This window comes from Neoarius graeffei, chromosome 12, assembly GCF_027579695.1.
Source record: "Neoarius graeffei isolate fNeoGra1 chromosome 12, fNeoGra1.pri, whole genome shotgun sequence".
Classification (NCBI taxonomy): domain Eukaryota; kingdom Metazoa; phylum Chordata; class Actinopteri; order Siluriformes; family Ariidae; genus Neoarius; species Neoarius graeffei.
In genome coordinates this window covers 32,314,154-32,339,652 of record NC_083580.1, presented here as the reverse complement: position 1 = coordinate 32,339,652, position 25,499 = coordinate 32,314,154, and positions in this window count along the sequence as shown.

Sequence of the window (25,499 nt, the reverse complement as noted above, 5' to 3'; positions counted from 1 at the left end):
GTGGAAAAACACACTTTGTGTCCCCGAGTTCATGAAAACAGCTTTCCTACCCCAGGAGCGCATTTCGCTTGTTTGTAATGCCGTTTTAGAGCATAAAGCAAACGTTTGACAAGGAACATTGATTTTGAGCCAATTGAATGCTTTCGAGCATATGTGACATGGAACAACTTTCTAAGCATAGATTTTCATGTTTTCGAGCTTTTAACACATTTTCATCATATTTGACATTTTAACTGTAAAAGCACGTCTGAAACGACTTTTCAACATAGTACTGTGATGTGCGCATGTTCAGAGTGGGAAAACACTCTTTGTGTCACCGAGTTCATGAAAACAGCCTTCCTATGCCAGGAGCGCATTTCGCTTCTTTGTAACGCTGTTTTAGAGCATAAAGCAAACGTTTGACAAGGAACATTGATTTTGAGTGAATTGAGTGCTTTCGAGCATATGTGACAGGGAACAACTTTCTAAGCATGGCTTTTCATGTTTTCGAGCTTTTAACACATTTTCATCATATTTGTCATTTTAACTTTAAAGCACGTCTGAAACGAGTTTTCAACATAGTGTTGTGAGATGCACTTGTTCAGAGTGGGAAAACACCCTTTGTGTCACCTAATGCATGAAAACAGCTTTCCTAGCGCAAGAGTACATTCAGCCTGTTTCTAACGGCGTTTCAGAGCATAAAGCAAGCGTTTGACAAGGAACATAGATTTTGAGAGAAATGAGTGTATTCGAGCATATGCGACATGGAACAACTTTCAAAGCATGGCTTTTCATGTTTTCGAGCTTTTAACACATTTTCATCATATTTGTCATTTTAACTGTAAAAGCACGTCTGAAACGAGTTTTCAACATAGTGTTGTGAGATGCACTTGTTCAGAGTGGGAAAACACCCTTTGTGTCACCTAATGCATGAAAACAGCTTTCCTAGCGCAAGAGTACATTCAGCCTGTTTCTAACGGCGTTTCAGAGCATAAAGCAAACGTTTGACAAGGAACATAGATTTTGAGAGAAATGAGTGTATTCGAGCATATGCGACATGGAACAACTTTCTAAGCATGGATTTTCATGTTTTCGAGGGTTTAACACATTTTCATCATATTTGTCATTTGAACTGTAAAAGCACGTCTGAAACAAGTTTTCAACAAAGTACTGTGATATGCACTTGTTCAGAGTGGGAAAACACACTTTGTGTCACCGAGGGCATGAAAACAGCTTTCCTGGCGCAGGAGCGCATTCAAGCCTGTTTCAATCGCCTTTTCAGGGCATAAAGCAGACGTTTTCCAAGGAACATTGATTTTTGATTGCATTCGAACATATGCGACATGGAACAACTTTCTAAGCATGGATTTTTATGTTTTCGCGCTTATGACACATTTTCATCATCTTTGTCATTTGAACTGTAAAAGCACGTCTGAAACGAGTTTTCAACATCCTACTGTGATATGCACTTGTTCAGAGTGGGAAAACACCCTTTGTGTCACCTAGTGCATGAAAACAGCTTTCCTAGCGCAGGAGCGCATTCATCCTGTATCTAACGCCTTTTCAGAGCATAAAGCAAACGTTTTACAAGGAACATTGTTTCTGAGTGAAATGAGGTCATTCGATCATATGTGACATAGAACAACTTTCTAAGCATGGATTTTCATATTTTCGAGCTTTTAACACTTTTTAGTCATTTTTGTCATTTTAAATGTAAAAGCACGTCTGAAACAAGTTTTTTCAACAAAGTACTGTGATATGCACTTGTCCAGAGTGGGAAAACACCCTTTGTGTCACCGAGGGCATGAAAACAGCTTTCCTGGCGCGGGAGCGCATTCAGCCTGTTTCTGACGCCTTTTCAGAGCATAAAGCAGACCTTTGGCAAGGAACATTGATTTTGAGTGAAATGATTGCATTCGCGCATATGCGACATGGAACAACTTTCAAAGCATGGATTTTCATGTTTTCGAGCTTTTAACACATTTTCATCATATTTGTCATTTTAACTGTAAAAGCACGTCTGAAACGAGTTTTCAACGTAGTACTGTGATATGCGCTTGTTCAGAGTGGAAAAACACACTTTGTGTCACCTAATGCATGAAAACAGCTTTCCTACCCCAGGAGCGCATTTCGCTTGTCTGTAATGCCGTTTTAGAGCATAAAGCAAACGTTTGACAAGGAACATTGATTTTGAGCCAATTGAATGCTTTCGAGCATATGTGACATGGAACAACTTTCTAAGCATAGATTTTCATGTTTTCGAGCTTTTAACACATTTTCATCATATTTGACATTTTAACTGTAAAAGCACGTCTGAAACGACTTTTCAACATAGTACTGTGATGTGCGCATGTTCAGAGTGGGAAAACACTCTTTGTGTCACCGAGTTCATGAAAACAGCCTTCCTATGCCAGGAGCGCATTTCGCTTCTTTGTAACGCTGTTTTAGAGCATAAAGCAAACGTTTGACAAGGAACATTGATTTTGAGTGAATTGAGTGCTTTCGAGCATATGTGACAGGGAACAACTTTCTAAGCATGGATTATCATGTTTTCGAGCTTTTAACACATTTTCATCATCTTTGTCATTTTAACTGTAAAAGCACGTCTGAAACGAGTTTTCAACGTAGTACTTTGAGATGCACTTGTTCAGACTGGGAAAACACCCTTTGTGTCACCTAATGCATGAAAACAGCTTTCCGAGCGCAGGAGCGCATTCAGCCTGTTTCTAACGCCTTTTCAGAGCATAAAGCAGACCTTTGGCAAGGAACATTGATTTTGAGTGAAATGATTGCATTCGCGCATATGCGACATGGAACAACTTTCAAAGCATGGCTTTTCATGTTTTCGAGCTTTTAACACATTTTCATCATATTTGTCATTTTAACTGTAAAAGCACGTCTGAAACGAGTTTTCAACATAGTGTTGTGAGATGCACTTGTTCAGAGTGGGAAAACACCCTTTGTGTCACCTAATGCATGAAAACAGCTTTCCTAGCGCAAGAGTACATTCAGCCTGTTTCTAACGGCGTTTCAGAGCATAAAGCAAACGTTTGACAAGGAACATAGATTTTGAGAGAAATGAGTGTATTCGAGCATATGCGACATGGAACAACTTTCAAAGCATGGCTTTTCATGTTTTCGAGCTTTTAACACATTTTCATCATATTTGTCATTTTAACTGTAAAAGCACGTCTGAAACGAGTTTTCAACATAGTGTTGTGAGATGCACTTGTTCAGAGTGGGAAAACACCCTTTGTGTCACCTAATGCATGAAAACAGCTTTCCTAGCGCAAGAGTACATTCAGCCTGTTTCTAACGGCGTTTCAGAGCATAAAGCAAACGTTTGACAAGGAACATGGATTTTGAGAGAAATGAGTGTATTCGAGCATATGCGACATGGAACAACTTTCTAAGCATGGATTTTCATGTTTTCGAGGGTTTAACACATTTTCATCATATTTGTCATTTGAACTGTAAAAGCACGTCTGAAACAAGTTTTCAACAAAGTACTGTGATATGCACTTGTTCAGAGTGGGAAAACACCCTTTGTGTCACCGAGGGCATGAAAACAGCTTTCCTAGCGCAGGAGCGCATTCATCCTGTATCTAACGCCTTTTCAGAGCATAAAGCAAACGTTTTACAAGGAACATTGTTTCTGAGTGAAATGAGGTCATTCGATCATATGTGACATAGAACAACTTTCTAAGCATGGATTTTCATATTTTCGAGCTTTTAACACTTTTTAGTCATTTTTGTCATTTTAAATGTAAAAGCACGTCTGAAACAAGTTTTTTCAACAAAGTACTGTGATATGCACTTGTCCAGAGTGGGAAAACACCCTTTGTGTCACCGAGGGCATGAAAACAGCTTTCCTGGCGCGGGAGCGCATTCAGCCTGTTTCTGACGCCTTTTCAGAGCATAAAGCAGACCTTTGGCAAGGAACATTGATTTTGAGTGAAATGATTGCATTCGCGCATATGCGACATGGAACAACTTTCAAAGCATGGCTTTTCATGTTTTCGAGCTTTTAACACATTTTCATCATATTTGTCATTTTAACTGTAAAAGCACGTCTGACACGAGTTTTCAACGTAGTACTGTGATATGCGCTTGTTCAGAGTGGAAAAACACACTTTGTGTCCCCGAGTTCATGAAAACAGCTTTCCTACCCCAGGAGCGCATTTCGCTTGTTTGTAATGCCGTTTTAGAGCATAAAGCAAACGTTTGACAAGGAACATTGATTTTGAGCCAATTGAATGCTTTCGAGCATATGTGACATGGAACAACTTTCTAAGCATAGATTTTCATGTTTTCGAGCTTTTAACACATTTTCATCATATTTGACATTTTAACTGTAAAAGCACGTCTGAAACGACTTTTCAACATAGTACTGTGATGTGCGCATGTTCAGAGTGGGAAAACACTCTTTGTGTCACCGAGTTCATGAAAACAGCCTTCCTATGCCAGGAGCGCATTTCGCTTCTTTGTAACGCTGTTTTAGAGCATAAAGCAAACGTTTGACAAGGAACATTGATTTTGAGTGAATTGAGTGCTTTCGAGCATATGTGACAGGGAACAACTTTCTAAGCATGGCTTTTCATGTTTTCGAGCTTTTAACACATTTTCATCATATTTGTCATTTTAACTTTAAAGCACGTCTGAAACGAGTTTTCAACATAGTGTTGTGAGATGCACTTGTTCAGAGTGGGAAAACACCCTTTGTGTCACCTAATGCATGAAAACAGCTTTCCTAGCGCAAGAGTACATTCAGCCTGTTTCTAACGGCGTTTCAGAGCATAAAGCAAACGTTTGACAAGGAACATAGATTTTGAGAGAAATGAGTGTATTCGAGCATATGCGACATGGAACAACTTTCAAAGCATGGCTTTTCATGTTTTCGAGCTTTTAACACATTTTCATCATATTTGTCATTTTAACTGTAAAAGCACGTCTGAAACGAGTTTTCAACATAGTGTTGTGAGATGCACTTGTTCAGAGTGGGAAAACACCCTTTGTGTCACCTAATGCATGAAAACAGCTTTCCTAGCGCAAGAGTACATTCAGCCTGTTTCTAACGGCGTTTCAGAGCATAAAGCAAACGTTTGACAAGGAACATAGATTTTGAGAGAAATGAGTGTATTCGAGCATATGCGACATGGAACAACTTTCTAAGCATGGATTTTCATGTTTTCGAGGGTTTAACACATTTTCATCATATTTGTCATTTGAACTGTAAAAGCACGTCTGAAACAAGTTTTCAACAAAGTACTGTGATATGCACTTGTTCAGAGTGGGAAAACACACTTTGTGTCACCGAGGGCATGAAAACAGCTTTCCTGGCGCAGGAGCGCATTCAAGCCTGTTTCAATCGCCTTTTCAGGGCATAAAGCAGACGTTTTCCAAGGAACATTGATTTTTGATTGCATTCGAACATATGCGACATGGAACAACTTTCTAAGCATGGATTTTTATGTTTTCGCGCTTATGACACATTTTCATCATCTTTGTCATTTGAACTGTAAAAGCACGTCTGAAACGAGTTTTCAACATCCTACTGTGATATGCACTTGTTCAGAGTGGGAAAACACCCTTTGTGTCACCTAGTGCATGAAAACAGCTTTCCTAGCGCAGGAGCGCATTCATCCTGTATCTAACGCCTTTTCAGAGCATAAAGCAAACGTTTTACAAGGAACATTGTTTCTGAGTGAAATGAGGTCATTCGATCATATGTGACATAGAACAACTTTCTAAGCATGGATTTTCATATTTTCGAGCTTTTAACACTTTTTAGTCATTTTTGTCATTTTAAAAGTAAAAGCACGTCTGAAACAAGTTTTTTCAACAAAGTACTGTGATATGCACTTGTCCAGAGTGGGAAAACACCCTTTGTGTCACCGAGGGCATGAAAACAGCTTTCCTGGCGCGGGAGCGCATTCAGCCTGTTTCTGACGCCTTTTCAGAGCATAAAGCAGACCTTTGGCAAGGAACATTGATTTTGAGTGAAATGATTGCATTCGCGCATATGCGACATGGAACAACTTTCAAAGCATGGATTTTCATGTTTTCGAGCTTTTAACACATTTTCATCATATTTGTCATTTTAACTGTAAAAGCACGTCTGAAACGAGTTTTCAACGTAGTACTGTGATATGCGCTTGTTCAGAGTGGAAAAACACACTTTGTGTCACCTAATGCATGAAAACAGCTTTCCTACCCCAGGAGCGCATTTCGCTTGTCTGTAATGCCGTTTTAGAGCATAAAGCAAACGTTTGACAAGGAACATTGATTTTGAGCCAATTGAATGCTTTCGAGCATATGTGACATGGAACAACTTTCTAAGCATAGATTTTCATGTTTTCGAGCTTTTAACACATTTTCATCATATTTGACATTTTAACTGTAAAAGCACGTCTGAAACGACTTTTCAACATAGTACTGTGATGTGCGCATGTTCAGAGTGGGAAAACACTCTTTGTGTCACCGAGTTCATGAAAACAGCCTTCCTATGCCAGGAGCGCATTTCGCTTCTTTGTAACGCTGTTTTAGAGCATAAAGCAAACGTTTGACAAGGAACATTGATTTTGAGTGAATTGAGTGCTTTCGAGCATATGTGACAGGGAACAACTTTCTAAGCATGGATTATCATGTTTTCGAGCTTTTAACACATTTTCATCATCTTTGTCATTTTAACTGTAAAAGCACGTCTGAAACGAGTTTTCAACGTAGTACTTTGAGATGCACTTGTTCAGACTGGGAAAACACCCTTTGTGTCACCTAATGCATGAAAACAGCTTTCCGAGCGCAGGAGCGCATTCAGCCTGTTTCTAACGCCTTTTCAGAGCATAAAGCAGACCTTTGGCAAGGAACATTGATTTTGAGTGAAATGATTGCATTCGCGCATATGCGACATGGAACAACTTTCAAAGCATGGCTTTTCATGTTTTCGAGCTTTTAACACATTTTCATCATATTTGTCATTTTAACTGTAAAAGCACGTCTGAAACGAGTTTTCAACATAGTGTTGTGAGATGCACTTGTTCAGAGTGGGAAAACACCCTTTGTGTCACCTAATGCATGAAAACAGCTTTCCTAGCGCAAGAGTACATTCAGCCTGTTTCTAACGGCGTTTCAGAGCATAAAGCAAACGTTTGACAAGGAACATAGATTTTGAGAGAAATGAGTGTATTCGAGCATATGCGACATGGAACAACTTTCAAAGCATGGCTTTTCATGTTTTCGAGGGTTTAACACATTTTCATCATATTTGTCATTTGAACTGTAAAAGCACGTCTGAAACAAGTTTTCAACAAAGTACTGTGATATGCACTTGTTCAGAGTGGGAAAACACCCTTTGTGTCACCGAGGGCATGAAAACAGCTTTCCTAGCGCAGGAGCGCATTCATCCTGTATCTAACGCCTTTTCAGAGCATAAAGCAAACGTTTTACAAGGAACATTGTTTCTGAGTGAAATGAGGTCATTCGATCATATGTGACATAGAACAACTTTCTAAGCATGGATTTTCATATTTTCGAGCTTTTAACACTTTTTAGTCATTTTTGTCATTTTAAATGTAAAAGCACGTCTGAAACAAGTTTTTTCAACAAAGTACTGTGATATGCACTTGTCCAGAGTGGGAAAACACCCTTTGTGTCACCGAGGGCATGAAAACAGCTTTCCTGGCGCGGGAGCGCATTCAGCCTGTTTCTGACGCCTTTTCAGAGCATAAAGCAGACCTTTGGCAAGGAACATTGATTTTGAGTGAAATGATTGCATTCGCGCATATGCGACATGGAACAACTTTCAAAGCATGGATTTTCATGTTTTCCAGCTTTTAACACATTTTCATCATATTTGTCATTTTAACTGTAAAAGCACGTCTGACACGAGTTTTCAACGTAGTACTGTGATATGCGCTTGTTCAGAGTGGAAAAACACACTTTGTGTCCCCGAGTTCATGAAAACAGCTTTCCTACCCCAGGAGCGCATTTCGCTTGTTTGTAATGCCGTTTTAGAGCATAAAGCAAACGTTTTACAAGGAACATTGATTTTGAGCCAATTGAATGCTTTCGAGCATATGTGACATGGAACAACTTTCTAAGCATAGATTTTCATGTTTTCGAGCTTTTAACACATTTTCATCATATTTGACATTTTAACTGTAAAAGCACGTCTGAAACGACTTTTCAACATAGTACTGTGATGTGCGCATGTTCAGAGTGGGAAAACACTCTTTGTGTCACCGAGTTCATGAAAACAGCCTTCCTATGCCAGGAGCGCATTTCGCTTCTTTGTAACGCTGTTTTAGAGCATAAAGCAAACGTTTGACAAGGAACATTGATTTTGAGTGAATTGAGTGCTTTCGAGCATATGTGACAGGGAACAACTTTCTAAGCATGGATTATCATGTTTTCGAGCTTTTAACACATTTTCATCATCTTTGTCATTTGAACTGTAAAAGCACGTCTGAAACGAGTTTTCAACGTAGTACTTTGAGATGCACTTGTTCAGACTGGGAAAACACCCTTTGTGTCACCTAATGCATGAAAACAGCTTTCCGAGCGCAGGAGCGCATTCAGCCTGTTTCTAACGCCTTTTCAGAGCATAAAGCAGACCTTTGGCAAGGAACATTGATTTTGAGTGAAATGATTGCATTCGCGCATATGCGACATGGAACAACTTTCAAAGCATGGCTTTTCATGTTTTCGAGCTTTTAACACATTTTCATCATATTTGTCATTTTAACTGTAAAAGCACGTCTGAAACGAGTTTTCAACATAGTGTTGTGAGATGCACTTGTTCAGAGTGGGAAAACACCCTTTGTGTCACCTAATGCATGAAAACAGCTTTCCTAGCGCAAGAGTACATTCAGCCTGTTTCTAACGGCGTTTCAGAGCATAAAGCAAACGTTTGACAAGGAACATAGATTTTGAGAGAAATGAGTGTATTCGAGCATATGCGACATGGAACAACTTTCTAAGCATGGATTTTCATGTTTTCGAGGGTTTAACACATTTTCATCATATTTGTCATTTGAACTGTAAAAGCACGTCTGAAACAAGTTTTCAACAAAGTACTGTGATATGCACTTGTTCAGAGTGGGAAAACACCCTTTGTGTCACCGACGGCATGAAAACAGCTTTCCTAGCGCAGGAGCGCATTCATCCTGTATCTAACGCCTTTTCAGAGCATAAAGCAAACGTTTTACAAGGAACATTGTTTCTGAGTGAAATGAGGTCATTCGATCATATGTGACATAGAACAACTTTCTAAGCATGGATTTTCATATTTTCGAGCTTTTAACACTTTTTAGTCATTTTTGTCATTTTAAATGTAAAAGCACGTCTGAAACAAGTTTTTTCAACAAAGTACTGTGATATGCGCTTGTCCAGAGTGGGAAAACACCCTTTGTGTCCCCGAGTTCATGAAAACAGCTTTCCTACCCCAGGAGCGCATTTCGCTTGTTTGTAATGCCGTTTTAGAGCATAAAGCAAACGTTTGACAAGGAACATTGATTTTGAGTGAATTGAGTGCTTTCGAGCATATGTGACAGGGAACAACTTTCTAAGCATGGATTATCATGTTTTCGAGCTTTTAACACATTTTCATCATATTTGTCATTTTAACTGTAAAAGCACGTCTGAAACGAGTTTTCAACGTAGTACTGTGAGATGCACTTGTTCAGACTGGGAAAACACCCTTTGTGTCACCTAATGCATGAAAACAGCTTTCCGAGAGCAGGAGCGCATTCAGCCTGTTTCTAACGCCTTTTCAGAGCATAAAGCAGACCTTTGGCAAGGAACATTGATTTTGAGTGAAATGATTGCATTCGCGCATATGCGACATGGAACAACTTTCAAAGCATGGCTTTTCATGTTTTCGAGCTTTTAACACATTTTCATCATATTTGTCATTTTAACTGTAAAAGCACGTCTGAAACGAGTTTTCAACATAGTGTTGTGAGATGCACTTGTTCAGAGTGGGAAAACACCCTTTGTGTCACCTAATGCATGAAAACAGCTTTCCTAGCGCAAGAGTACATTCAGCCTGTTTCTAACGGCGTTTCAGAGCATAAAGCAAACGTTTGACAAGGAACATAGATTTTGAGAGAAATGAGTGTATTCGAGCATATGCGACATGGAACAACTTTCAAAGCATGGCTTTTCATGTTTTCGAGCTTTTAACACATTTTCATCATATTTGTCATTTTAACTGTAAAAGCACGTCTGAAACGAGTTTTCAACATAGTGTTGTGAGATGCACTTGTTCAGAGTGGGAAAACACCCTTTGTGTCACCTAATGCATGAAAACAGCTTTCCTAGCGCAAGAGTACATTCAGCCTGTTTCTAACGGCGTTTCAGAGCATAAAGCAAACGTTTGACAAGGAACATAGATTTTGAGAGAAATGAGTGTATTCGAGCATATGCGACATGGAACAACTTTCTAAGCATGGATTTTCATGTTTTCGAGGGTTTAACACATTTTCATCATATTTGTCATTTGAACTGTAAAAGCACGTCTGAAACAAGTTTTCAACAAAGTACTGTGATATGCACTTGTTCAGAGTGGGAAAACACACTTTGTGTCACCGAGGGCATGAAAACAGCTTTCCTGGCGCAGGAGCGCATTCAAGCCTGTTTCAATCGCCTTTTCAGGGCATAAAGCAGACGTTTTCCAAGGAACATTGATTTTTGATTGCATTCGAACATATGCGACATGGAACAACTTTCTAAGCATGGATTTTTATGTTTTCGCGCTTATGACACATTTTCATCATCTTTGTCATTTGAACTGTAAAAGCACGTCTGAAACGAGTTTTCAACATCCTACTGTGATATGCACTTGTTCAGAGTGGGAAAACACCCTTTGTGTCACCTAGTGCATGAAAACAGCTTTCCTAGCGCAGGAGCGCATTCATCCTGTATCTAACGCCTTTTCAGAGCATAAAGCAAACGTTTTACAAGGAACATTGTTTCTGAGTGAAATGAGGTCATTCGATCATATGTGACATAGAACAACTTTCTAAGCATGGATTTTCATATTTTCGAGCTTTTAACACTTTTTAGTCATTTTTGTCATTTTAAATGTAAAAGCACATCTGAAACAAGTTTTTTCAACAAAGTACTGTGATATGCACTTGTCCAGAGTGGGAAAACACCCTTTGTGTCACCGAGGGCATGAAAACAGCTTTCCTGGCGCGGGAGCGCATTCAGCCTGTTTCTGACGCCTTTTCAGAGCATAAAGCAGACCTTTGGCAAGGAACATTGATTTTGAGTGAAATGATTGCATTCGCGCATATGCGACATGGAACAACTTTCAAAGCATGGATTTTCATGTTTTCGAGCTTTTAACACATTTTCATCATATTTGTCATTTTAACTGTAAAAGCACGTCTGAAACGAGTTTTCAACGTAGTACTGTGATATGCGCTTGTTCAGAGTGGAAAAACACACTTTGTGTCCCCGAGTTCATGAAAACAGCTTTCCTACCCCAGGAGCGCATTTCGCTTGTTTGTAATGCCGTTTTAGAACATAAAGCAAACGTTTGACAAGGAACATTGATTTTGAGCCAATTGAATGCTTTCGAGCATATGTGACATGGAACAACTTTCTAAGCATAGATTTTCATGTTTTCGAGCTGTTAACACATTTTCATCATATTTGACATTTTAACTGTAAAAGCACGTCTGAAACGACTTTTCAACATAGTACTGTGATGTGCGCATGTTCAGAGTGGGAAAACACTCTTTGTGTCACCGAGTTCATGAAAACAGCCTTCCTATGCCAGGAGCGCATTTCGCTTCTTTGTAACGCTGTTTTAGAGCATAAAGCAAACGTTTGACAAGGAACATTGATTTTGAGTGAATTGAGTGCTTTCGAGCATATGTGACAGGGAACAACTTTCTAAGCATGGATTATCATGTTTTCGAGCTTTTAACACATTTTCATCATCTTTGTCATTTGAACTGTAAAAGCACGTCTGAAACGAGTTTTCAACGTAGTACTTTGAGATGCACTTGTTCAGACTGGGAAAACACCCTTTGTGTCACCTAATGCATGAAAACAGCTTTCCGAGCGCAGGAGCGCATTCAGCCTGTTTCTAACGCCTTTTCAGAGCATAAAGCAGACCTTTGGCAAGGAACATTGATTTTGAGTGAAATGATTGCATTCGCGCATATGCGACATGGAACAACTTTCAAAGCATGGCTTTTCATGTTTTCGAGCTTTTAACACATTTTCATCATATTTGTCATTTTAACTGTAAAAGCACGTCTGAAACGAGTTTTCAACATAGTGTTGTGAGATGCACTTGTTCAGAGTGGGAAAACACCCTTTGTGTCACCTAATGCATGAAAACAGCTTTCCTAGCGCAAGAGTACATTCAGCCTGTTTCTAACGGCGTTTCAGAGCATAAAGCAAACGTTTGACAAGGAACATAGATTTTGAGAGAAATGAGTGTATTCGAGCATATGCGACATGGAACAACTTTCAAAGCATGGCTTTTCATGTTTTCGAGCTTTTAACACATTTTCATCATATTTGTCATTTTAACTGTAAAAGCACGTCTGAAACGAGTTTTCAACATAGTGTTGTGAGATGCACTTGTTCAGAGTGGGAAAACACCCTTTGTGTCACCTAATGCATGAAAACAGCTTTCCTAGCGCAAGAGTACATTCAGCCTGTTTCTAACGGCGTTTCAGAGCATAAAGCAAACGTTTGACAAGGAACATAGATTTTGAGAGAAATGAGTGTATTCGAGCATATGCGACATGGAACAACTTTCTAAGCATGGATTTTCATGTTTTCGAGGGTTTAACACATTTTCATCATATTTGTCATTTGAACTGTAAAAGCACGTCTGAAACAAGTTTTCAACAAAGTACTGTGATATGCACTTGTTCAGAGTGGGAAAACACACTTTGTGTCACCGAGGGCATGAAAACAGCTTTCCTGGCGCAGGAGCGCATTCAAGCCTGTTTCAATCGCCTTTTCAGGGCATAAAGCAGACGTTTTCCAAGGAACATTGATTTTTGATTGCATTCGAACATATGCGACATGGAACAACTTTCTAAGCATGGATTTTTATGTTTTCGCGCTTATGACACATTTTCATCATCTTTGTCATTTGAACTGTAAAAGCACGTCTGAAACGAGTTTTCAACATCCTACTGTGATATGCACTTGTTCAGAGTGGGAAAACACCCTTTGTGTCACCTAGTGCATGAAAACAGCTTTCCTAGCGCAGGAGCGCATTCATCCTGTATCTAACGCCTTTTCAGAGCATAAAGCAAACGTTTTACAAGGAACATTGTTTCTGAGTGAAATGAGGTCATTCGATCATATGTGACATAGAACAACTTTCTAAGCATGGATTTTCATATTTTCGAGCTTTTAACACTTTTTAGTCATTTTTGTCATTTTAAATGTAAAAGCACATCTGAAACAAGTTTTTTCAACAAAGTACTGTGATATGCACTTGTCCAGAGTGGGAAAACACCCTTTGTGTCACCGAGGGCATGAAAACAGCTTTCCTGGCGCGGGAGCGCATTCAGCCTGTTTCTGACGCCTTTTCAGAGCATAAAGCAGACCTTTGGCAAGGAACATTGATTTTGAGTGAAATGATTGCATTCGCGCATATGCGACATGGAACAACTTTCAAAGCATGGCTTTTCATGTTTTCGAGCTTTTAACACATTTTCATCATATTTGTCATTTTAACTGTAAAAGCACGTCTGAAACGAGTTTTCAACATAGTGTTGTGAGATGCACTTGTTCAGAGTGGGAAAACACCCTTTGTGTCACCTAATGCATGAAAACAGCTTTCCTAGCGCAAGAGTACATTCAGCCTGTTTCTAACGGCGTTTCAGAGCATAAAGCAAACGTTTGACAAGGAACATAGATTTTGAGAGAAATGAGTGTATTCGAGCATATGCGACATGGAACAACTTTCAAAGCATGGCTTTTCATGTTTTCGAGCTTTTAACACATTTTCATCATATTTGTCATTTTAACTGTAAAAGCACGTCTGAAACGAGTTTTCAACATAGTGTTGTGAGATGCACTTGTTCAGAGTGGGAAAACACCCTTTGTGTCACCTAATGCATGAAAACAGCTTTCCTAGCGCAAGAGTACATTCAGCCTGTTTCTAACGGCGTTTCAGAGCATAAAGCAAACGTTTGACAAGGAACATAGATTTTGAGAGAAATGAGTGTATTCGAGCATATGCGACATGGAACAACTTTCTAAGCATGGATTTTCATGTTTTCGAGGGTTTAACACATTTTCATCATATTTGTCATTTGAACTGTAAAAGCACGTCTGAAACAAGTTTTCAACAAAGTACTGTGATATGCACTTGTTCAGAGTGGGAAAACACACTTTGTGTCACCGAGGGCATGAAAACAGCTTTCCTGGCGCAGGAGCGCATTCAAGCCTGTTTCAATCGCCTTTTCAGGGCATAAAGCAGACGTTTTCCAAGGAACATTGATTTTTGATTGCATTCGAACATATGCGACATGGAACAACTTTCTAAGCATGGATTTTTATGTTTTCGCGCTTATGACACATTTTCATCATCTTTGTCATTTGAACTGTAAAAGCACGTCTGAAACGAGTTTTCAACATCCTACTGTGATATGCACTTGTTCAGAGTGGGAAAACACCCTTTGTGTCACCTAGTGCATGAAAACAGCTTTCCTAGCGCAGGAGCGCATTCATCCTGTATCTAACGCCTTTTCAGAGCATAAAGCAAACGTTTTACAAGGAACATTGTTTCTGAGTGAAATGAGGTCATTCGATCATATGTGACATAGAACAACTTTCTAAGCATGGATTTTCATATTTTCGAGCTTTTAACACTTTTTAGTCATTTTTGTCATTTTAAATGTAAAAGCACATCTGAAACAAGTTTTTTCAACAAAGTACTGTGATATGCACTTGTCCAGAGTGGGAAAACACCCTTTGTGTCACCGAGGGCATGAAAACAGCTTTCCTGGCGCGGGAGCGCATTCAGCCTGTTTCTGACGCCTTTTCAGAGCATAAAGCAGACCTTTGGCAAGGAACATTGATTTTGAGTGAAATGATTGCATTCGCGCATATGCGACATGGAACAACTTTCAAAGCATGGCTTTTCATGTTTTCGAGCTTTTAACACATTTTCATCATATTTGTCATTTTAACTGTAAAAGCACGTCTGAAACGAGTTTTCAACATAGTGTTGTGAGATGCACTTGTTCAGAGTGGGAAAACACCCTTTGTGTCACCTAATGCATGAAAACAGCTTTCCTAGCGCAAGAGTACATTCAGCCTGTTTCTAACGGCGTTTCAGAGCTTAAAGCAAACGTTTGACAAGGAACATAGATTTTGAGAGAAATGAGTGTATTCGAGCATATGCGACATGGAACAACTTTCAAAGCATGGCTTTTCATGTTTTCGAGCTTTTAACACATTTTCATCATATTTGTCATTTTAACTGTAAAAGCACGTCTGAAACGAGTTTTCAACATAGTGTTGTGAGATGCACTTGTTCAGAGTGGGAAAACACCCTTTGTGTCACCTAATGCATGAAAACAGCTTTCCTAGCGCAAGAGTACATTCAGCCTGTTTCTAACGGCGTTTCAGAGCATAAAGCAAACGTTTGACAAGGAACATAGATTTTGAGAGAAATGAGTGTATTCGAGCATATGCGACATGGAACAACTTTCTAAGCATGGATTTTCATGTTTTCGAGGGTTTAACACATTTTCATCATATTTGTCATTTGAACTGTAAAAGCACGTCTGAAACAAGTTTTCAACAAAGTACTGTGATATGCACTTGTTCAGAGTGGGAAAACACACTTTGTGTCACCGAGGGCATGAAAACAGCTTTCCTGGCGCAGGAGCGCATTCAAGCCTGTTTCAATCGCCTTTTCAGGGCATAAAGCAGACGTTTTCCAAGGAACATTGATTTTTGATTGCATTCGAACATATGCGACATGGAACAACTTTCTAAGCATGGATTTTTATGTTTTCGCGCTTATGACACATTTTCATCATCTTTGTCATTTGAACTGTAAAAGCACGTCTGAAACGAGTTTTCAACATCCTACTGTGATATGCACTTGTTCAGAGTGGGAAAACACCCTTTGTGTCACCTAGTGCATGAAAACAGCTTTCCTAGCGCAGGAGCGCATTCATCCTGTATCTAACGCCTTTTCAGAGCATAAAGCAAACGTTTTACAAGGAACATTGTTTCTGAGTGAAATGAGGTCATTCGATCATATGTGACATAGAACAACTTTCTAAGCATGGATTTTCATATTTTCGAGCTTTTAACACTTTTTAGTCATTTTTGTCATTTTAAATGTAAAAGCACATCTGAAACAAGTTTTTTCAACAAAGTACTGTGATATGCACTTGTCCAGAGTGGGAAAACACCCTTTGTGTCACCGAGGGCATGAAAACAGCTTTCCTGGCGCGGGAGCGCATTCAGCCTGTTTCTGACGCCTTTTCAGAGCATAAAGCAGACCTTTGGCAAGGAACATTGATTTTGAGTGAAATGATTGCATTCGCGCATATGCGACATGGAACAACTTTCAAAGCATGGCTTTTCATGTTTTCGAGCTTTTAACACATTTTCATCATATTTGTCATTTTAACTGTAAAAGCACGTCTGAAACGAGTTTTCAACATAGTGTTGTGAGATGCACTTGTTCAGAGTGGGAAAACACCCTTTGTGTCACCTAATGCATGAAAACAGCTTTCCTAGCGCAAGAGTACATTCAGCCTGTTTCTAACGGCGTTTCAGAGCTTAAAGCAAACGTTTGACAAGGAACATAGATTTTGAGAGAAATGAGTGTATTCGAGCATATGCGACATGGAACAACTTTCAAAGCATGGCTTTTCATGTTTTCGAGCTTTTAACACATTTTCATCATATTTGTCATTTTAACTGTAAAAGCACGTCTGAAACGAGTTTTCAACATAGTGTTGTGAGATGCACTTGTTCAGAGTGGGAAAACACCCTTTGTGTCACCTAATGCATGAAAACAGCTTTCCTAGCGCAAGAGTACATTCAGCCTGTTTCTAACGGCGTTTCAGAGCATAAAGCAAACGTTTGACAAGGAACATAGATTTTGAGAGAAATGAGTGTATTCGAGCATATGCGACATGGAACAACTTTCTAAGCATGGATTTTCATGTTTTCGAGGGTTTAACACATTTTCATCATATTTGTCATTTGAACTGTAAAAGCACGTCTGAAACAAGTTTTCAACAAAGTACTGTGATATGCACTTGTTCAGAGTGGGAAAACACACTTTGTGTCACCGAGGGCATGAAAACAGCTTTCCTGGCGCAGGAGCGCATTCAAGCCTGTTTCAATCGCCTTTTCAGGGCATAAAGCAGACGTTTTCCAAGGAACATTGATTTTTGATTGCATTCGAACATATGCGACATGGAACAACTTTCTAAGCATGGATTTTTATGTTTTCGCGCTTATGACACATTTTCATCATCTTTGTCATTTGAACTGTAAAAGCACGTCTGAAACGAGTTTTCAACATCCTACTGTGATATGCACTTGTTCAGAGTGGGAAAACACCCTTTGTGTCACCTAGTGCATGAAAACAGCTTTCCTAGCGCAGGAGCGCATTCATCCTGTATCTAACGCCTTTTCAGAGCATAAAGCAAACGTTTTACAAGGAACATTGTTTCTGAGTGAAATGAGGTCATTCGATCATATGTGACATAGAACAACTTTCTAAGCATGGATTTTCATATTTTCGAGCTTTTAACACTTTTTAGTCATTTTTGTCATTTTAAATGTAAAAGCACATCTGAAACAAGTTTTTTCAACAAAGTACTGTGATATGCACTTGTCCAGAGTGGGAAAACACCCGTTGTGTCACCGAGGGCATGAAAACAGCTTTCCTGGCGCGGGAGCGCATTCAGCCTGTTTCTGACGCCTTTTCAGAGCATAAAGCAGACCTTTGGCAAGGAACATTGATTTTGAGTGAAATGATTGCATTCGCGCATATGCGACATGGAACAACTTTCAAAGCATGGATTTTCATGTTTTCGAGCTTTTAACACATTTTCATCATATTTGTCATTTTAACTGTAAAAGCACGTCTGAAACGAGTTTTCAACGTAGTACTGTGATATGCGCTTGTTCAGAGTGGAAAAACACACTTTGTGTCCCCGAGTTCATGAAAACAGCTTTCCTACCCCAGGAGCGCATTTCGCTTGTCTGTAATGCCGTTTTAGAGCATAAAGCAAACATTTGACAAGGAACATTGATTTTGAGCCAATTGAATGCTTTCGAGCATATGTGACATGGAACAACTTTCTAAGCATAGATTTTCATGTTTTCGAGCTTTTAACACATTTTCATCATATTTGACATTTTAACTGTAAAAGCACGTCTGAAACGACTTTTCAACATAGTACTGTGATGTGCGCATGTTCAGAGTGGGAAAACACTCTTTGTGTCACCGAGTTCATGAAAACAGCCTTCCTATGCCAGGAGCGCATTTCGCTTCTTTGTAACGCTGTTTTAGAGCATAAAGCAAACGTTTGACAAGGAACATTGATTTTGAGTGAATTGAGTGCTTTCGAGCATATGTGACAGGGAACAACTTTCTAAGCATGGATTATCATGTTTTCGAGCTTTTAACACATTTTCATCATCTTTGTCATTTGAACTGTAAAAGCACGTCTGAAACGAGTTTTCAACGTAGTACTTTGAGATGCACTTGTTCAGACTGGGAAAACACCCTTTGTGTCACCTAATGCATGAAAACAGCTTTCCGAGCGCAGGAGCGCATTCAGCCTGTTTCTAACGCCTTTTCAGAGCATAAAGCAGACCTTTGGCAAGGAACATTGATTTTGAGTGAAATGATTGCATTCGCGCATATGCGACATGGAACAACTTTCAAAGCATGGCTTTTCATGTTTTCGAGCTTTTAACACATTTTCATCATATTTGTCATTTTAACTGTAAAAGCACGTCTGAAACGAGTTTTCAACATAGTGTTGTGAGATGCACTTGTTCAGAGTGGGAAAACACCCTTTGTGTCACCTAATGCATGAAAACAGCTTTCCTAGCGCAAGAGTACATTCAGCCTGTTTCTAACGGCGTTTCAGAGCATAAAGCAAACGTTTGACAAGGAACATAGATTTTGAGAGAAATGAGTGTATTCGAGCATATGCGACATGGAACAACTTTCAAAGCATGGCTTTTCATGTTTTCGAGCTTTTAACACATTTTCATCATATTTGTCATTTTAACTGTAAAAGCACGTCTGAAACGAGTTTTCAACATAGTGTTGTGAGATGCACTTGTTCAGAGTGGGAAAACACCCTTTGTGTCACCTAATGCATGAAAACAGCTTTCCTAGCGCAAGAGTACATTCAGCCTGTTTCTAACGGCGTTTCAGAGCATAAAGCAAACGTTTGACAAGGAACATAGATTTTGAGAGAAATGAGTGTATTCGAGCATATGCGACATGGAACAACTTTCTAAGCATGGATTTTCATGTTTTCGAGGGTTTAACACATTTTCATCATATTTGTCATTTGAACTGTAAAAGCACGTCTGAAACAAGTTTTCAACAAAGTACTGTGATATGCACTTGTTCAGAGTGGGAAAACACACTTTGTGTCACCGAGGGCATGAAAACAGCTTTCCTGGCGCAGGAGCGCATTCAAGCCTGTTTCAATCGCCTTTTCAGGGCATAAAGCAGACGTTTTCCAAGGAACATTGATTTTTGATTGCATTCGAACATATGCGACATGGAACAACTTTCTAAGCATGGATTTTTATGTTTTCGCGCTTATGACACATTTTCATCATCTTTGTCATTTGAACTGTAAAAGCACGTCTGAAACGAGTTTTCAACATCCTACTGTGATATGCACTTGTTCAGAGTGGGAAAACACCCTTTGTGTCACCTAGTGCATGAAAACAGCTTTCCTAGCGCAGGAGCGCATTCATCCTGTATCTAACGCCTTTTCAGAGCATAAAGCAAACGTTTTACAAGGAACATTGTTTCTGAGTGAAATGAGGTCATTCGATCATATGTGACATAGAACAACTTTCTAAGCATGGATTTTCATATTTTCGAGCTTTTAACACTTTTTAGTCATTTTTGTCATTTTAAATGTAAAAGCACATCTGAAACAAGTTTTTTCAACAAAGTACTGTGATATGCACTTGTCCAGAGTGGGAAAACACCCTTTGTGTCACCGAGGGCATGAAAACAGCTTTCCTGGCGCGGGAGCGCATTCAGCCTGTTTCTGACGCATTTTCAGAGCATAAAGCAGACCTTTGGCAAGGAACATTGATTTTGAGTGAAATGATTGCATTCGCGCATATGCGACATGGAACAACTTTCAAAGCATGGCTTTTCATGTTTTCGAGCTTTTAACACATTTTCATCATATTTGTCATTTTAACTGTAAAAGCACGTCTGAAACGAGTTTTCAACATAGTGTTGTGAGATGCACTTGTTCAGAGTGGGAAAACACCCTTTGTGTCACCTAATGCATGAAAACAGCTTTCCTAGCGCAAGAGTACATTCAGCCTGTTTCTAACGGCGTTTCAGAGCATAAAGCAAACGTTTGACAAGGAACATAGATTTTGAGAGAAATGAGTGTATTCGAGCATATGCGACATGGAACAACTTTCAAAGCATGGCTTTTCATGTTTTCGAGCTTTTAACACATTTTCATCATATTTGTCATTTTAACTGTAAAAGCACGTCTGAAACGAGTTTTCAACATAGTGTTGTGAGATGCACTTGTTCAGAGTGGGAAAACACCCTTTGTGTCACCTAATGCATGAAAACAGCTTTCCTAGCGCAAGAGTACATTCAGCCTGTTTCTAACGGCGTTTCAGAGCATAAAGCAAACGTTTGACAAGGAACATAGATTTTGAGAGAAATGAGTGTATTCGAGCATATGCGACATGGAACAACTTTCTAAGCATGGATTTTCATGTTTTCGAGGGTTTAACACATTTTCATCATATTTGTCATTTGAACTGTAAAAGCACGTCTGAAACAAGTTTTCAACAAAGTACTGTGATATGCACTTGTTCAGAGTGGGAAAACACACTTTGTGTCACCGAGGGCATGAAAACAGCTTTCCTGGCGCAGGAGCGCATTCAAGCCTGTTTCAATCGCCTTTTCAGGGCATAAAGCAGACGTTTTCCAAGGAACATTGATTTTTGATTGCATTCGAACATATGCGACATGGAACAACTTTCTAAGCATGGATTTTTATGTTTTCGCGCTTATGACACATTTTCATCATCTTTGTCATTTGAACTGTAAAAGCACGTCTGAAACGAGTTTTCAACATCCTACTGTGATATGCACTTGTTCAGAGTGGGAAAACACCCTTTGTGTCACCTAGTGCATGAAAACAGCTTTCCTAGCGCAGGAGCGCATTCATCCTGTATCTAACGCCTTTTCAGAGCATAAAGCAAACGTTTTACAAGGAACATTGTTTCTGAGTGAAATGAGGTCATTCGATCATATGTGACATAGAACAACTTTCTAAGCATGGATTTTCATATTTTCGAGCTTTTAACACTTTTTAGTCATTTTTGTCATTTTAAATGTAAAAGCACATCTGAAACAAGTTTTTTCAACAAAGTACTGTGATATGCACTTGTCCAGAGTGGGAAAACACCCTTTGTGTCACCGAGGGCATGAAAACAGCTTTCCTGGCGCGGGAGCGCATTCAGCCTGTTTCTGACGCCTTTTCAGAGCATAAAGCAGACCTTTGGCAAGGAACATTGATTTTGAGTGAAATGATTGCATTCGCGCATATGCGACATGGAACAACTTTCAAAGCATGGATTTTCATGTTTTCGAGCTTTTAACACATTTTCATCATATTTGTCATTTTAACTGTAAAAGCACGTCTGAAACGAGTTTTCAACGTAGTACTGTGATATGCGCTTGTTCAGAGTGGAAAAACACACTTTGTGTCCCCGAGTTCATGAAAACAGCTTTCCTACCCCAGGAGCGCATTTCGCTTGTCTGTAATGCCGTTTTAGAGCATAAAGCAAACATTTGACAAGGAACATTGATTTTGAGCCAATTGAATGCTTTCGAGCATATGTGACATGGAACAACTTTCTAAGCATAGATTTTCATGTTTTCGAGCTTTTAACACATTTTCATCATATTTGACATTTTAACTGTAAAAGCACGTCTGAAACGACTTTTCAACATAGTACTGTGATGTGCGCATGTTCAGAGTGGGAAAACACTCTTTGTGTCACCGAGTTCATGAAAACAGCCTTCCTATGCCAGGAGCGCATTTCGCTTCTTTGTAACGCTGTTTTAGAGCATAAAGCAAACGTTTGACAAGGAACATTGATTTTGAGTGAATTGAGTGCTTTCGAGCATATGTGACAGGGAACAACTTTCTAAGCATGGATTATCATGTTTTCGAGCTTTTAACACATTTTCATCATCTTTGTCATTTGAACTGTAAAAGCACGTCTGAAACGAGTTTTCAACGTAGTACTTTGAGATGCACTTGTTCAGACTGGGAAAACACCCTTTGTGTCACCTAATGCATGAAAACAGCTTTCCGAGCGCAGGAGCGCATTCAGCCTGTTTCTAACGCCTTTTCAGAGCATAAAGCAGACCTTTGGCAAGGAACATTGATTTTGAGTGAAATGATTGCATTCGCGCATATGCGACATGGAACAACTTTCAAAGCATGGCTTTTCATGTTTTCGAGCTTTTAACACATTTTCATCATATTTGTCATTTTAACTGTAAAAGCACGTCTGAAACGAGTTTTCAACATAGTGTTGTGAGATGCACTTGTTCAGAGTGGGAAAACACCCTTTGTGTCACCTAATGCATGAAAACAGCTTTCCTAGCGCAAGAGTACATTCAGCCTGTTTCTAACGGCGTTTCAGAGCATAAAGCAAACGTTTGACAAGGAACATAGATTTTGAGAGAAATGAGTGTATTCGAGCATATGCGACATGGAACAACTTTCAAAGCATGGCTTTTCATGTTTTCGAGCTTTTAACACATTTTCATCATATTTGTCATTTTAACTGTAAAAGCACGTCTGAAACGAGTTTTCAACATAGTGTTGTGAGATGCACTTGTTCAGAGTGGGAAAACACCCTTTGTGTCACCTAATGCATGAAAACAGCTTTCCTAGCGCAAGAGTACATTCAGCCTGTTTCTAACGGCGTTTCAGAGCATAAAGCAAACGTTTGACAAGGAACATAGATTTTGAGAGAAATGAGTGTATTCGAGCATATGCGACATGGAACAACTTTCTAAGCATGGATTTTCATGTTTTCGAGGGTTTAACACATTTTCATCATATTTGTCATTTGAACTGTAAAAGCACGTCTGAAACAAGTTTTCAACAAAGTACTGTGATATGCACTTGTTCAGAGTGGGAAAACACACTTTGTGTCACCGAGGGCATGAAAACAGCTTTCCTGGCGCAGGAGCGCATTCAAGCCTGTTTCAATCGCCTTTTCAGGGCATAAAGCAGACGTTTTCCAAGGAACATTGATTTTTGATTGCATTCGAACATATGCGACATGGAACAACTTTCTAAGCATGGATTTTTATGTTTTCGCGCTTATGACACATTTTCATCATCTTTGTCATTTGAACTGTAAAAGCACGTCTGAAACGAGTTTTCAACATCCTACTGTGATATGCACTTGTTCAGAGTGGGAAAACACCCTTTGTGTCACCTAGTGCATGAAAACAGCTTTCCTAGCGCAGGAGCGCATTCATCCTGTATCTAACGCCTTTTCAGAGCATAAAGCAAACGTTTTACAAGGAACATTGTTTCTGAGTGAAATGAGGTCATTCGATCATATGTGACATAGAACAACTTTCTAAGCATGGATTTTCATATTTTCGAGCTTTTAACACTTTTTAGTCATTTTTGTCATTTTAAATGTAAAAGCACGTCTGAAACAAGTTTTTTCAACAAAGTACTGTGATATGCACTTGTCCAGAGTGGGAAAACACCCTTTGTGTCACCGAGGGCATGAAAACAGCTTTCCTGGCGCGGGAGCGCATTCAGCCTGTTTCTGACGACTTTTCAGAGCATAAAGCAGACCTTTGGCAAGGAACATTGATTTTGAGTGAAATGATTGCATTCGCGCATATGCGACATGGAACAACTTTCAAAGCATGGATTTTCATGTTTTCGAGCTTTTAACACATTTTCATCATATTTGTCATTTTAACTGTAAAAGCACGTCTGAAACGAGTTTTCAACGTAGTACTGTGATATGCGCTTGTTCAGAGTGGAAAAACACACTTTGTGTCCCCGAGTTCATGAAAACAGCTTTCCTACCCCAGGAGCGCATTTCGCTTGTCTGTAATGCCGTTTTAGAGCATAAAGCAAACGTTTGACAAGGAACATTGATTTTGAGCCAATTGAATGCTTTCGAGCATTTGTGACATGGAACAACTTTCTAAGCATAGATTTTCATGTTTTCGAGCTTTTAACACATTTTCATCATATTTGACATTTTAACTGTAAAAGCACGTCTGAAACGACTTTTCAACATAGTACTGTGATGTGCGCATGTTCAGAGTGGGAAAACACTCTTTGTGTCACCGAGTTCATGAAAACAGCCTTCCTATGCCAGGAGCGCATTTCGCTTCTTTGTAACGCTGTTTTAGAGCATAAAGCAAACGTTTGACAAGGAACATTGATTTTGAGTGAATTGAGTGCTTTCGAGCATATGCGACATGGAACAACTTTCAAAGCATGGCTTTTCATGTTTTCGAGCTTTTAACACATTTTCATCATCTTTGTCATTTGAACTGTAAAAGCACGTCTGAAACGAGTTTTCAACGTAGTACTTTGAGATGCACTTGTTCAGACTGGGAAAACACCCTTTGTGTCACCTAATGCATGAAAACAGCTTTCCGAGCGCAGGAGCGCATTCAGCCTGTTTCTAACGCCTTTTCAGAGCATAAAGCAGACCTTTGGCAAGGAACATTGATTTTGAGTGAAATGATTGCATTCGCGCATATGCGACATGGAACAACTTTCAAAGCATGGCTTTTCATGTTTTCGAGCTTTTAACACATTTTCATCATATTTGTCATTTTAACTGTAAAAGCACGTCTGAAACGAGTTTTCAACATAGTGTTGTGAGATGCACTTGTTCAGAGTGGGAAAACACCCTTTGTGTCACCTAATGCATGAAAACAGCTTTCCTAGCGCAAGAGTACATTCAGCCTGTTTCTAACGGCGTTTCAGAGCATAAAGCAAACGTTTGACAAGGAACATAGATTTTGAGAGAAATGAGTGTATTCGAGCATATGCGACATGGAACAACTTTCAAAGCATGGCTTTTCATGTTTTCGAGCTTTTAACACATTTTCATCATATTTGTCATTTTAACTGTAAAAGCACGTCTGAAACGAGTTTTCAACATAGTGTTGTGAGATGCACTTGTTCAGAGTGGGAAAACACCCTTTGTGTCACCTAATGCATGAAAACAGCTTTCCTAGCGCA